Source organism: Castanea sativa, chromosome 8 (assembly GCF_040712315.1).
Source record: "Castanea sativa cultivar Marrone di Chiusa Pesio chromosome 8, ASM4071231v1".
Taxonomy (NCBI): domain Eukaryota; kingdom Viridiplantae; phylum Streptophyta; class Magnoliopsida; order Fagales; family Fagaceae; genus Castanea; species Castanea sativa.
Window position 1 is genome coordinate 54557213 of NC_134020.1, and position 15317 is coordinate 54572529.

General features: G+C 42.9%; 1 non-coding gene across 1 annotated transcript; it reads right to left on the reverse strand.

Moving 5' to 3' along the window:
* Positions 1–385: 385 nt before the first annotated feature.
* Positions 386–468, reverse strand: TRNAL-UAA (transfer RNA leucine (anticodon UAA)). The gene has a single exon. It is a non-coding gene; the product is annotated as a tRNA-Leu (tRNA).
* Positions 469–15317: the final 14849 nt, after the last annotated feature.

Sequence of the window (15317 nt, forward strand, 5' to 3'; positions counted from 1 at the left end):
AATTTAAGATCAAAATAATGTTTGGTGTATGAATAGCAAACATATGCAGCTATGTTCGTTTAATAGATAGGTGGGCTACATTTATTTTTTGGAATTTTTTTTTTTATCCTCAATAGGTAAAATGTTTTGCTTGAGGGAACTAAAAGAAGGGTGGTATTTTTATGTACAATAAAAAATAATAAATAAAAAAATCAATTTCAATACTCACCAAAAGAGAATTTCAAAGATTAGATGAAAATTTAGCAAGATGTAGGATTGTTAGAAAATTAATTCTCAACTTTGTTTAGTTTTCAAAATCACAAGCTCAAATTATTTGACAAAAATCAATCATAATAAATAAAAAAATATTTTGACAAAAACCTTAAATAAATACTAAATTCCATAATGCTGGCTATGGGGTTCGAACCCATGCGCACTTATGTGCAGAAGATCTTAAGTCTTCCCCCTTAACCTCTCGGGCAAACCAGCCATTGTTGACGTCTAGCGTCCTCTTTTTTAACTTTGGTTACAGTTTTAATTTCATTATTATCATTTTTTCGATTTACAATCATCAACTTCCCTGGGGAAAACCAGCTACTGAGATGAAAAAATAAACCATGAACTTGCCCACAAGAAAATGAAAAAAAAAAGAAGTAAAATTCAATCATTCTTTTAAATTTGGATGAATGATCATTTTTATTCATAAAGTTTAATGTCTGTCATTTTATTTAATAAATCTAACATTCTTGTGAAATGAATCCTTCATTTTATTGTCTTTTATAAAATTTGATTATGTATGTAATACGATGTTGTTTTACTGGATTTAATGATAATTTAATAGAAGTCACTAGAAGAAATGACCAAAATTGACATAGAGATAAAGTTTCAAGGCTAAATTGATAAAGGTTCAAAACTAGTTCTTGTTATCAATTTAGCTCTTAACTTTTAACTTTCCGATCAAATTCGTCATACCATCCATTGACTTTTATAAAACTAGCACTATTTTCAAATGTAACACAATATTGTTTTATTGTAGACTTAAAAAAAAAAAAACACTATTATATTGGATTTAACAATGTAATGACAAGAAGGGTAATGACTAATATGAAAAAAAAAATTTATGAACTAAGATGATAAAAATTTAATGCTCTCCTTTATTAAGTGGATGAAAATAAATGGGAGTATAAATAAATAGAAAAGTATGAAGATCAAAATTAAATTAATATTATACTTTTATTTTAATTTGAAACAATGTATAATGTGAGTATTTTCGTAACCTACAGTGCATGGTCATTTTATCTCATTTGAAATGAATAAAATGGTAAATCTAAGTGAAATATTCACCCATCTTCTTTCCTTTCCCTTTCACGACAACCAAACAATGACACGTCATAATCTTCTCTCCCTCTTCCTTCTCTCCTTCTCACCCCAACCAAATATTAGATAAACTTTATACATGAAAATATCACTTCAACAAAACATAAAAACAATTAAATGGTGTAATTTGAATTTTGGTAAAAAAAAAGTAATAAGCCTTTTTTTGGGGATAAAACAAATACTAGGTTTAGAGTTACACTTTCTTTTTACAAAATTGTTTATTATATTATTGTGGGGAGTATAAAGATCCTGATGGGAACGTGGGCCTTTTGGGCCGTGTTAAGGAAGGCCGACTTGCTCTTGAGTTTAGGGCTTGTTAGTACTTCGGGTCGGCTTGTACTGTAGAGGATCCGAGGATCGATGAGAATGTTTTTCCGTCGGATCGACACCGGAGAACCCAGAACTTCATGGTAAAGGTTGGGGAATGACACGGTCAAGACCAATGGTTAAAAGTGGGAAACCCTAGAACGCCCCAGAAGTACCAATGTTGAAGAAATGTCAAAGATAAAGGCTGCTACCTCCGCATTAAAGACCCTGCACCTACCCCACTGACGCATTTATGGGGAAGTGACACCGAGCAGATGAAGAGAAACTTCGGTTCTATTCAAAGGCAACGAGAAGGGAAATATCTAGGCTAAGGGGGAGATGGGGCAACACGTGTACAAAGTGTTCAAAAAAAGAGTATTTAAGGAGGGACCTAAAACGAAACGGGACGAACTTTTGTAACCTAAAAAAGAAAAAAGACAAAGGGAAAGATATAATATAAGAACGACTCTCGGCTTACGTCGAGGCCTATTTGCAATATTCCTTGTTGTTTCCAAAATCTTGGCAATCTTTAGTTTGTCATTTAATCCCAATACACTTCTAACCTAGGTTAAAAGCCCACGCTCTACAAATTCATATTGTTTAAGGCTCGTTGGGCTTTGAGCCATAAACGTTCTTGCCCAGGTCAGGTGCGATTGTGCACTTACAATTGGCGCCGTACGTAGGGAAATCTAGTCTAGAAGAGGTAGGGATATTATGGCGAGCTTAGGCTCTCACCATGCGAGTCACGAGGATCACAACGGAAGATCATTTCGAACGTCTTGAACATCGTAGAGATCGTGAGGGAAGCGTCCATACGAGAATACCCGGGCGCTAGCCATACTCGTGGAGGGGGTAGCACTACCCACGATAAGGGTTCTAACTCCATGCAGAAGGAAATCAATCGTTTAAAGAGGAAGTTACGCCGTGCTAAACGTAAGGTTTCCCCGTCCTCGTCTAGTTCTTCCTTAGAGAAAGATAGGGGACTTGGCTACAGTTCAAGGTCATATTCCCCCGCCGGTGCAACATCCTGCGGTGAGGAGAACGACCCGACCAACCCGCGGACGTGAGAAGCTTCGTTCTAGGGGCTTAGGCAACGATACCATGAGTAGGGCGTTGCACCGGCTCTCTAAATCTCCGTTTTCACGGAGGATTGAGAGGAAGGCTTCCGGGGAGGTTCACCGGCCCACGTTTACCATCTATAATGGCCGGACTGATCCGGTGGAGCACGTGAGTCACTTCAGCCAAAGGATGGCGAGTGCACTCTCACAACGAGACTCGATGTGTAAAGTCTTCCCCTCCGGCTTGGGGCCGGTGGCTATGAGATGGTTTAACGGTCTCGAATCGGGGTACGTAGGCTCGTTTGGGGAACTAACTAGGGCATTTGCTTCGCGGTTCATCACGTGTAGCGAGTCCACTCGGTCATTGGACTCGTTGCTATCCATAGTCATGAAGGAAGGGGAGACAACGAAAGCATACTCCGACGAGATGCGGGAGATGTTTAATGAAATAGACGGCGACTTTGATGAGGTGGCGCTTAATACCTTTAAGGTGGGCCTCCCTGCGATCACGACCTAAGAAAGTCTTTGACGAAAAAGCCCGTCCGCGGCGTACGCCGTCTTATGGATCGCATTGATGAATATAAAAGGGTAGAGGAAGACCGGCGAGCGGGGAAAAGGAAAGGAGAAGGTCATCCGCCGGGAGAGAAGGGATTTCGGGTCGGACGGATATCACAACAACAAGCCGAGGAGGGATTACTTTGGACAATCCGGCTCGGCGATGCCTGTTTGTAAATGCGTATTCCGAGAACCGGTGCATCGGTTGTTAGAAAAAGTTCGTAAAGAGCCCTTCTTCGAGATGGCCCGACAAGATGGGCAGGGACACGCGAGAAGAAATCAAAACCTTTGCATCGGTACCATCGGGATGTGGGCCACACTGCGAGAGCTGTCGGACCTGTGGAATCATCTAGAGCGGCTCGTCGGTGAGGGAAAGTTAAAGCGGCACTTGTGTCGGCCTGCGGGCAAGTCGGTCGAGTTGGTTCAAACAGGAGGAACGGTTCATCTCGGCCGGCATTGGGAACAATCAATGTTATCTTCGGCACCTGGTAGGACCGGCTCAGGTCCCACTAGGGTTATGGCGGTTTCCCATCCGCAGGCCGAGGATGTGGGTAGCAGGCCGAAGAGATTAAAGAGTACTTTACCTGTCTTGGATTTTTCCGAGGAGGATAAAGTAGGGACTATTCAGCCCCATGACGATGCTCTTGTGGTTACCCTCAGGATAGGGAATTATGATGTGAGGAGGGTGATGATAGATCAGGGCAACGGTGCAGATATCATGTACCCTAATCTATTTAAGGGGCTAAGGTTGGAGTTGGAAGATTTAACTCCTTATGACTCACCTCTTATAAGCTTTGAAGGGCGAGCCGTTGTGCCGAAGGGACAAATCCGTTTACTTGTTCAATTTGGCACAGAAACGGTTGAGGTAGATTTCATTGTGGTTGACGCGTACTCTCCATATACAGCCATTCTCGCCAGGCCGTGGCTGCACGCTTTGGGAGCTGTCTCTTCTACCTTACATGTTAAAGTGAAATTCCCCTCGGGGGAGCATGTTGAAGAAATCCTCGGAAGCCAGGTAGTGGCTAGGCAATGCATATCGGCTGCGGTGCTTCGTCAGGCAGAAATTGAGTCATCAACCTTGCCCATCCAGGAGTCATAGCAATTAATAGCTCCGGAGGCACCTGGAGCGATGACGGAAGATGCTGTTTGTGAGGAGTTAGAGAAGTTTGTAATAACGGATGATCCGGAGAGGTTCTTCCAAGTTGGCATACTATTGCCACACCAAGAGAAGATGGAGTTGTTGAAATTTACGAAGGATAATTTAGATGTTTTCGCGTGGGACCCTATGAGGCTCCGGGCGTAGAATCAGAACTTTTATTTGTCATCGTTTAAACGTCAATCCTGCCATCGTTCCGAGGAGGCAGCCACCTCGGCGATCTTCAGAACATTCGAAGGTTTGTGAAGGAAGAGGTTCTTAAACTCGAAAAAGGGCGGGGGCTATCAAAGAAGTTTTCTACCACGAATGGTTGGCTCATCTTGTTGTTGTTAAAAAGAAGAACGGCGGAGTGGAGAGTGTGTGTAGATTTTGCGATCTAAACGAGCTGTCCTAAAGATTCGTTCCCAATGCCACGGATTGATCAGCTTGGTAGATGCTACGGTTGGACATCCTCGGATGAGTTTCTTGGACGCCTTCCGGGGTTACCACCAAATTCCGCAGCGTTAGAAGATCGGGGAGAAGGCTGCTTTCATTACTCAACTAGGGAATTATCATTATAAGGTCATGCCATTTGGGTTAAAAAATGCTTGGGGCTACTTACCAAAGAATGATGACCGAATGTTTGAACAGCTTAGCGGGGAAAACCATAGAAGTATACGTGGATGACATGGTGGTGAAGAGTAAGACAGTACCTTCGCACATGACAGATTTGGCCAACACCTTCCAGATATTAAGGAAATATAAGTTGCGCCTTAACGCCTCCAAGTGTTCTTTTGGTGTGGGGTCTGGAAAGTTCTTGGGATATATGATCACTCATAGGGGCATAGAGGTAAACCCAGTGCAGGTTAAGGCTATTCAGAATTTGCAGCCGCCTCGGAATCCAAAAGACATTCAGAAATTGACCGGAATGATTGCTGCGTTGAATAGATTTATTTCTCGGTCAGCTGACCGGTGCCGTCCTTTCTTTCAGTTGTTGAACAAGTGGAAAGGGTTTCAATGGACCGAGGACTGCGAGTTAGCCTTTCAACAGCTTAAGCAATATCTTTCTCGGCCACCCATTTTATCTCGGCCTGAGGTGGACGAGGTTTTATTCGCTTATCTCGCCGTGGCTATTCACGCGGTGAGCCTAGTCCTTATAAGGAATGAAAATGGAGTACAGAGACCGATTTACTACGTTAGTAAGTCCTTGGGTGAAGCCGAGGTGCGCTATCTGCCCTTGGAAAAAGCGCTTCTGGCTGTAGTCCACGCCACGTGCAAACTTCCTCATTATTTCCAATCTCATACTGTGGTTGTTTTGACCCAGTTGCCTCTCAAGGCTGTGTTGCGTAGTGCTAATTATTCTGGCAGAGTGGCAAAATGGGGAACCATTTTGGGAGCAACTTTGATGTTAAATACAAGCCTCGCACCTCGGTGAAGGGTCGGAGTCCTCGGCGGTTTGGTGGCGAGTTTGCGAACCATTGTTAGAAGAAACTTCAAAAGAAGCACGCATGGGTGAAAAATCGGTTGGTGTGATTACGGCGTATCGCCCTCGGCTTGGAGAGTTTATGTTGATGGGGCTGCTAATCAAAAGTGCAGTGTTGGACTTGTTCTAATGTCCCCTGAAGGAATTGTCTTCGAAAAATCTTTGAGATTGGCTTTCTCGGCTACTAACAATGAGGCCGAGTATGAAGCAGTCTTAGTAGGCATGAAAATGGTACATAAGATGGGTGGCAAGGAGATCCATGTGTTCTCGGACTCTCTGTTAGTGGTCAGCCAAGTCATGGGGACCATGGAAGCTAGAGACCCCAGAATGCAGGACTATTTGGCCCAGGTTAAACGTCAGCAAGCTGAATTCGACTCCTTTGCCTTAGCTCACGTCTCTAGGAGTGGAAACACTCATGCAGATTCTTTGGCTACATTGGCCACATCCTCGGCTCATGGTCTACCAAGGGTTATTCTCGTTGAGGATGCGGTAGAACCTTCTCTTATGCTTGCTAATGCACCTCGCATCCATCTAATAAGGCCTAGTCCTAGGCGGATGGATTCGATCATGTCTTTTCTTAAAAATGACATCCTTCACGAAGACAAGGCCGAAGCGAGAAAAGGTACGTCGAAAGGCGCCGCGTTTGCAGTTGTCAGAGGACCGGAAGCTATACAAACGATCATTTTCGGGACCGTACTTGTTGTGTGTACACCTGAATCAATAGAATCATTGCTTGGAGGAATTGCATGAGGGAATTTGTGGGAGTCACACGGGGAAGATCCTTAGGCCCTATAGAGCACGACTCGGGGTTATTGGTGACGATATGCGAGAGGGAGGCTCGGGACTATGCCGAAAATGTGATCAATGTCGAGAGGTTCGCCCCTAATAACCACCAACCTAGAGGGGGTCTTAACCTGCTCTCCGGCCCTTGGCCTTTCGCGCGATAGGGCTGGACATTGTAGGGCCATTTCGAGAGGCTGCTTTGGAAACAAAAGATGGCTGCTCGTAGGGACAGACTACTTCACTAAATGGGTTGAAGCTGAGCCCTTAGCCAATATCCGAGATGTTGATTCCAAGAAATTTATATGGAAAAATATTGTTACTAGATTTGGTATACCGCATACACTTGTCTCGAACAATGGCGTTCAATTTGACAGCAACGCCTTTAGGCAGTACTGTGGTGACATGGGCATCACAAATAGATATTCTACCCCAGCTTATCCTCGAGGAAATGGGCAGGCCGAGGCTGTTAACAAGGTCATAGTCAACGGGCTCAAGAAGAGGTTGGATGATGCGAAAGGCAGATGGGTAGAAGAGCTCCCTCATGTCTTGTGGACATATCAGATCACACCGCGCAGGTCCACTGGAGAAACACCATTCTCTATGACTTATGGAGCCGAAGCGGTGATACCACTAGAATCTGGTTTTCCTACTTTAAAGACAAGTTCTTTTATCCTAGAGAATAACCAGGGACTTCTAGAGAACGATCTTGATTTACTTGAGGAACGGCGTGAGGCAGCTATGGTCCAATTGGCTTATTATCAGCAGAAGCTAAAACGAGGATATGATGCCCATGTGAAGCTAAGACCACTTGCACCTGGTGATCTTGTATTAAGGAAAGTTGTAGGCACTTCTAAGAACCCAGCATGGGGTAAGCTAGGACCTAACTGGGAAGGCCCCTATCGCATTGTTTCAATAGCAGGCATAGGGTCGTATAGGCTAGCTGACCTAGACGAACGAATTGTAACACGTCCATGGAATGTAAATAATCTTAGAAGGTATTATTATTAATCAAATAAGCTTTTGTCAATTAATGTTTCAAAGTTATGGCTAGCTCTCGTATTTGAAGTTACAATTTTTAAGAATCAAACAGAAACTTGGTTAAGTGCAGTCCTCGGACCACAAACCTTGTGGAAATTGATGTCTTGTCACTTGTTAAACAGACCCTTAGTTATGCCGGGTCTTCGGACCTCCTACTTTGGGAAAATTAACATTTGAAGTTACAATTTTTAAGAATCAAACAGAAACTTGGTTAAGTGCAGTCCTCGGACCACAAACCTTGTAGAAATTGATGTCTTGTCACTTGTTAAACAGACCCTTAGTTATGCCGGGTCTTCGGACCTCCTACTTTGGGAAAATTAACATTTGAAGTTACAATTTTTAAGAATCAAACAGAAACTTGGTTAAGTGCAGTCCTCGGACAACAAACCTTGTGGAAATTGATGTCTTGTCACTTGTTAAACAGACCCTTAGTTATGCCGGGTCTTCGGACCTCCTACTTTGGGAAAATTAACATTTGAAGTTACAATTTTTAAGAATCAAACAGAAACTTGGTTAAAGTGCGGTCCTCGGACAACAAACCTTGTGGAAATTGATGTCTTGTCACTTGTTAAAACGAGACCTTAGTTATGCCGGGTCTTCGGACCTCCTACTTTGGGAAAATTAACATTTGAAGTTACAATTTTTAAGAATCAAACAGAAACTTGGTTAAGTGCAGTCCTCGGACCACAAACCTTGTGGAAATTGATGTCTTGTCACTTGTTAAACAGACCCTTAGTTATGCCGGGTCTTCGAACCTCCTACTTTGGGAAAATTAACATTTGAAGTTACAATTTTTAAGAATCAAACAGAAACATGGTTAAGTGCAGTCCTCGGACCACAAACCTTGTGGAAATTGATGTCTTGTCATTTGTTAAACAGAACCTTAGTTATGCCGGGTCTTCGGACCTCCTACTTTGGGAAATTAACATTTGAAGCTATAATTTTTAAGAATTAAACGTAAAATTGGTTAAGTCTTATCTTCGGACCACCATTTTGATCAAAGTTATCTCCTTATTATGTCTGGATGTTAATACGTTACTGTTTATTAAACTCGGACCATAAGTTTCATATCTTTAAGTATTAAGCAATTTTATATAAGGAATGGTCCTCGGATCTTACATCCTACTAGAAACAGTGTTATGCATTATAAGGGCTTAATCGTTATATGAATTCTTCTTCTCTTTTTAATCAAGGCATTGCTTAAATATATTAACCATGTCACCTTTTATTAAATCTTTAATGATGTGAATAAGATTATGTGAAAGTTATGATTGTGCAATCCTTGGAGTTAGATTTTTATACTCTGAGAAACTTTTGATATGACTTAATGGGAAACTTTTGTGATAAGTACAAAAAGAATAAAGTAAAAGCAGACACAATCCAAGTGAAAAGTAAACGAAATCGTTCTTCATTAATCAGTTGAATATGCATTACAATATATAATTCAAAAACAAAAAAAAAGAATGGAAAAAGAGAAGCCCTAAGCTAAGTCCTAAGCTGTTGGAGGAGGATCTTGCAGAGAGGTACTAGTGCCCTCGGTCTTTCTCAACTCCAGCTCAAAAGGAGTCATAACCTGCTTCCCTTTATCCGCTGTCTTTGTTGGAAGGACGTTGGGTTCCACTGTCTGGTTCAAGTCCTTCTCTGCATCTACTCCTCCTTCCTTTTCTTTATTGGAACCGAAGGTTACGTAGGATCGAGGGAATTTCTTTGTGGGACAGCTGGAGGTAGAGCAGGAAGAGTTGTCTCAGGGGTAGGAGTAACAGCAGGAGCCTCTTCAATCTCCTGTATTTCTAGGGGAAGCCAAACGTTCTCGGACTTCCTCAAATCCGAAGATTGGGGAACTCCTGCTACGTTTAAAGCTTCCCCCCATACTTTTTGACAGTAATCGCGTCATAAAGCCGCGAACTCCTCTGTCAGCTGTTCCTCGGTGGTTGCTACCCCTTAATCAAAACTGGCCTGCTTGTCGGAGAGGAGAGAAAGTTGGAAGGAGCTGGTTTCTTTCTTCATTAACTCCATTTCCTTCTTTAGATCCGCGCACTCCCTTTGAGCTTGGGAAAGCTCTTCATCTCGTTCACGAAGGAGCTTGCGGCATCCTTCTATACGGGTCTTCATGGTCATCAAATTTGACTCGACCCCATTTTTCTCTCTCCTCAGATCAGCCACCTCCGAAGTCAACTTCTCATTCGCAGCAAGGGCTGTGCCCAAGGACTTCTCAGTTTCCATCCTGATTTCGAGCTCAGTCCTGGCTATTTTCCGAGTGTCTTCAATAAACTTCTCAGCTACGAAGACCTCCTGAATAGCCTGTGGTAAAGTATGATGGAGTTAAAAAACAACAAAAAAAAAAAAACAACAAACTTACTTATAAATATTGTTAAAAGGAGAGGGCGTTCCAAGACCTCGGCCAGGTGGTGGGCGTGGCCTTGTTGAACTGCCCTTATACTGGATTGGCAGGAAATGGGAGCGCCATCCAGTCTTAAATCGGGGGACCAGGTGGTCGGTGCTCGTCGCACTTCAGCCTCGTCCCTGATTTCCCCAATTTCAGCCGAACGGGCTCTACCCTTGCCCTTGTCCAGCTTCTGCTGCTGGGCCGGTGGGAGTTGTTGGCGTGGTTTCTTGGGGTCTTTAGTAATCGTCCCCTCGTTATCCCCCTTTCTCTTCTTCTTGGGATCCTCGGCTGGCAGTTTTGGCTCAGCTAGAGGAGGAGGAGGAGGTAAAGCTGGGGGAACTTGGGACGTCCCCGTTTTCTTCTTCTCTGCAACCTTAGCAGCTCTATTAGTGAGAAGACCCTCCATTCGTCCCATGTCTTCTTCAAATTCGTCCTCGGGAAGGGCAACTACAAACCCTGCAATTCTAGAGGCCTCGGTGGCTTCTTCCTCCTCGTCGGAAAGTACCTGGCGGTTCCCGCGAGGTCTCTCGGTGTCTTCGAGATGGAATTGGTCTATCTCGTCGTCAAGTGTGTGTGAAGAAGACACTGCTCTTCTGGAACGACGGTTGCTTGTGAGTGCACGGCGAGGGGAATGCTTGCTATCGGCCGGTTGTACAAAATGGTGTTAGGAGCGTGCGGGAGGTCACGGTCGTCCAAAAAGTGGGGCCGAGCTACGTTTATCCTCTTTCGTCTTCGGTCGCCCGCAATTATGGCGCTCTACATCTCTGGAAGTCTTTGGAAAGGGGTGTACCCAAGGATAAGGTGAGCAGCCGGAGTTGTAGGTCTTCACTAACGAACACCTCGGAGCGAAGTACCGGTTTAGATACGCGACGTTACGGTGACTCGGACGAGGACGCACGTGTTGCTTATGCCGCAAAAAAGACATCAATACAAACAAACTTGGTCGGATTTACATAGATGTTTAACAAATTTAAGCAAGTATGAATACGCTTTTAAATGTGTGTGTGAGAAGTTGTGTTGTGGGAAGATTAATCCTACGGCATCGCACCTGGATCTCCCAGCTGAGCGGGGCGGTGGAGGCGTTGTGCCGGTTCCGGACACGATCAAGTAGTCGTCCTTCATGCCTTTGTTTGACTTAGGCGGACGGGAGATTAGTCTAACGGTCTTGGACCGAGATTTAATATAATAACCTACCTTAGAAAGTTTATGGGACTCATATAGAAACACGACATCGTGCCATGTGAGGTTTAAACCCATTTGCTCGTTTAGAGCATCTACACTACCTAGAATTCTAAAAACGTTTGGGAGGCATTGATCGGGACACTGACCGGTGGTTGCGAAGGTACTCCCTCATTACGGGTTTCATTGGAAGGGTCATCCCACCCTATGAAGGCTATCATAGGAATGATAACCTCTCCCTCCTTCTTAGAGGCAGAGCCCACATGTTGTTGCGGGCAATATTCTAACCTGCGTCAACGGGAATATGGTATTTGGCTCTAAAGCCTTCCATCCCAGTAGGCGGAATCAACTAGACACTTAAACTTACCCATTAGAAAAGAACGAAAGGTTAAACTCTAAAGGGGAGGGTGTTTACGAAGGCAGTAGAGGAGCTGTATCCGAGGAGAAAAGGTTAAGAATAGAGAGAGAGCAAGAACTTACAAAGTTGAAGGTACGGGTTTCCACGGTTTCGCGGTAAAGAATAATTGTTGTTGTTTTGATGGGATTGATCCCAGAAGACTTAAATGAAGGCGCAGGTTCCCGAAGCGTCACGACGTGCGAAAAGGCGGCCTCGAAATTATATTTGTCCCGCCTAAAATTTCGTGGAGTGATGAGAGCCGTTGGATGTCCATCTCACCGTTAAACGTGAGGGACAAAATGTAACTGGCAGTAATAAATACGTGCGTTGCTCAAAATAAAACCGCCAAATGGCGTACTCTGGGACGCGAAACGATTTCCACACGTGCCATTACTCGCAAAGTGAGTAGAGCAGGTTCTCGTCGGATCAAAACCCTATTTTTCTCCTCGGACGTTGAAAATTAGAGTTTTGAGGGGCTATTGTGGGGAGTATAAAGATCCTGATGGGAACGTGGGCCTTTTGGGCCGTGTTAAGGAAGGCCGACTTGCTCTTGAGTTTAGGGCTTGTTAGTACTTTGGGTCGGCCCATACGCCGAGGATCCGAGGGTCCAGCCGAGAATGTTTTTCCCGTCGGACTGACACCAGAGAATCCAAAACTTCATGGTAAAGGTTGGGGAATGACACGGTCAAGACCAATGGTTAAAAGTGGGAAACCCTAGAACGTCCCAGAAGTACCAATGTTGAAGAAATGTCAAAGATAAAGGCTGCAACCTCCGCATTAAAGACCCTGCACCTACCCCCCTGGCCGCATTTATGGGGAAGTGACACCTGAACAGTAGAAGAGAAACTTCTGGTTACTATTCAAAGGCACTGAGAAGGGAAATATCTAGGCTAAGGGGGAGATGGGGCAACACGTGTACAAAGTGTTCAAAAAAAGAGTATTTAAGGAGGGACCTAAAACAGAAACGGGACGAACTTTTTGTAACCTAAAAAAGAAAAAAGACAAAGGGAAAGATATAATATAAGAACAGCTCTCGGCTTACGTCCGAGGAGGCCTATTTGCAACATTCCTTGTTGTTTCCAAGTACTGGCAATCTTTAGTTTGTCATTTAATCCCCATACACTTCTAACCTAGGTTAAAAGCCCACACTCTACAAATTCATATTGTTTAAGGCTCATTGGGCCTGAGCCCATAACTGTTCTTGGGTCCAGGTGCAATTGTGCACTTACAATTATAATAAAGTAACGAGTTATAAATAATATACAATAAAGTAGTGTTCACGATGAATTTATATGAAAATTAATATATATATATATATATTAATTATAAAGAATATAAGAACCAATAATAACTTGATAATTAGTAAAATTTATTGTAAAATCAATAAGAACTTTTTTTTTTTTGGTAAATGACGCTTGGAATTAACTAATAACAACAAGTCTATTACAACAAACAAGACTAGCTTTATCTCTAGCCAACATCTCAGCCACCACATCCAGTGGGTTAGACAAAAAAAGAAAATCTGTTACATCAAGTTCAGCACCCATCCTTGCTAGTCGGTCAGCACAGCCATTTACCTCCCTGAACACGTGCGCCACCGAGGAGTTAGGGAATGTCTAAATCAGGTTCCTACATTTAGTTAAGAGAGGTTCAAGCATTAGATTGACCACTGAAGGTCTTGAAACAATCTAGACAATAAACTCGGCATCTAGTTTAATACAAATGTTCTCAATCCCCATTTGCTTTGCCACAGTGAGCTCGTCCTTTAGTGCCCAAAGTTTTGCCACGGTGCTTGAAGTGCTACCCAACTTCCTCGCAAAACCACCTAACCGATCTCCATTACTGTTCCTCAAAACACCACCTCTACCAACCTTGATTGGGTTCCTATACATAATCCCGTCTGTATTGAGTTTCACCCAACCCGTAGAAGGCTTGGTCCATTTCACTAGAACTTGCACTCTACTAGGCTTTTTGGGTTCATTAGGAACAAAAGCATATAACTCCACTCCCGTTTTTAGGCAAAGAGTACTCGTGCCCTCTTCCACTCTTCCAGTCTGAAAATATTGCCTTATTTCTATGCATCCAAATTGTCCATATTACTTGAGGAAACAAAATTTTCCATGGTACACGGAGTCTCGAGTAAATGGAGGAAGTCCCGCAAAACTTCTCAAGCTACTCTTCCAAATTCAATCCAAAAAAAATTCAAGTTGTTCTCCTCAAATCCCAGGTCTTTCTACACAGCTTTAGCCACCCTACAATCCCTAAGTGTATGAATGATGGATTCTATCCCTTCAAGAAATAACTCACACGTCGAGTCAAGATTTAACACTCTTGAACCAAGAACTTCCTTAGTAGGCAAGTTGCGATTAGTGCGCAGCCAAATAAAAAGTTTAATTCTAGGGGATGTATGCGCTTTCCACACCCATTGATGAGGACTAGTGTCAAGGTTCAAAAGATTAAACCCTTTGGCTATGAGATATGCAAATTTTAGGGAAAATGAGCCATCTTTAGAGAATGCCCAAGTTAGAATGTCTTATTGGGAATGATTTGCTACAATGGGGATACCTTTAATCTCTTGTAAGATTTTGTCAGGGATGTCAAATGAGATACACTCCACGCTGTCAATCAAGCTCTTGACCGAGAGTTTGTCTTCCCCATCAGTTAAAGGACTTGCAATCTGTTGCCTTAGAGGTCCAGAAGGAAGCTAGAAGTCAGCCCAAGCACTCACACTTTCTCCATTAGCAATAGACCATCTTAGACCCTTGTTAAAAATAGCCCTTCCCTCCTTACTTGCTTTCCAAATCTGAGAAGTGGCTTGATTTCTAGAGTTTCTTCTCAGGCGAAACGGGGCGAGGTATTTGCAAGTAAGCATTTGAGCCCAAAGCATATTCGGGCTAGAAGCAATCCGCCAACAAAGCTTCACCAAAAGGGCTGATCTCCTTGTTTTCATTTCAAAGATTTCGAGCCCTCCCACATTGAGAGGATTTGTGACCTTGTTCCACCCAACAAGATGAATTTCCTTCTTATCCACAGTAGATCCCCAAAGAAAGTCTCTTACCAATTTATTCACCTCCTCACATACATTAACAAGTAGTTTATGACACTGCATGATATACTCGGGTATGGAGGTCACCGCTGCCTTAATGAGCACTAGCCTCCTTGCCGGTGAAAGGCATTTGGATTTTTAACCATCAAATTTGGCTTGGATTCTTTCCACAACAAAATGAAATTCATTACGTGTCACGACCCAAATCCATGAAACATGAATTTAGATACATGACTAACTTGCTAACCTTACCTAGCTCAATAAACATAATTTATTTAAACTTAATTCAATAAAACTCCAAATAAGCAATGCTTCTAATAAACCTCTTATAATAACTAAAATCCACAATTTATAATAATCTCCAAAATATTGTGAAGTTTAAGTGGAATAAAAAAATAATAACTAATAATCTTTTATGAGTTTTCAAGTAACATTGAAGCCACCTACAAAATAACTAATAATCTCCAAAATAACTAATAATCTCCATTATATAAAATGTGAACTACAAAACAAAGGTAACTAAAATTTTTATAAGTTTTCAAGTAACATTGAAGCCGCCTACAACTTCCACACTCTACCTTGCACTTCACAAAGC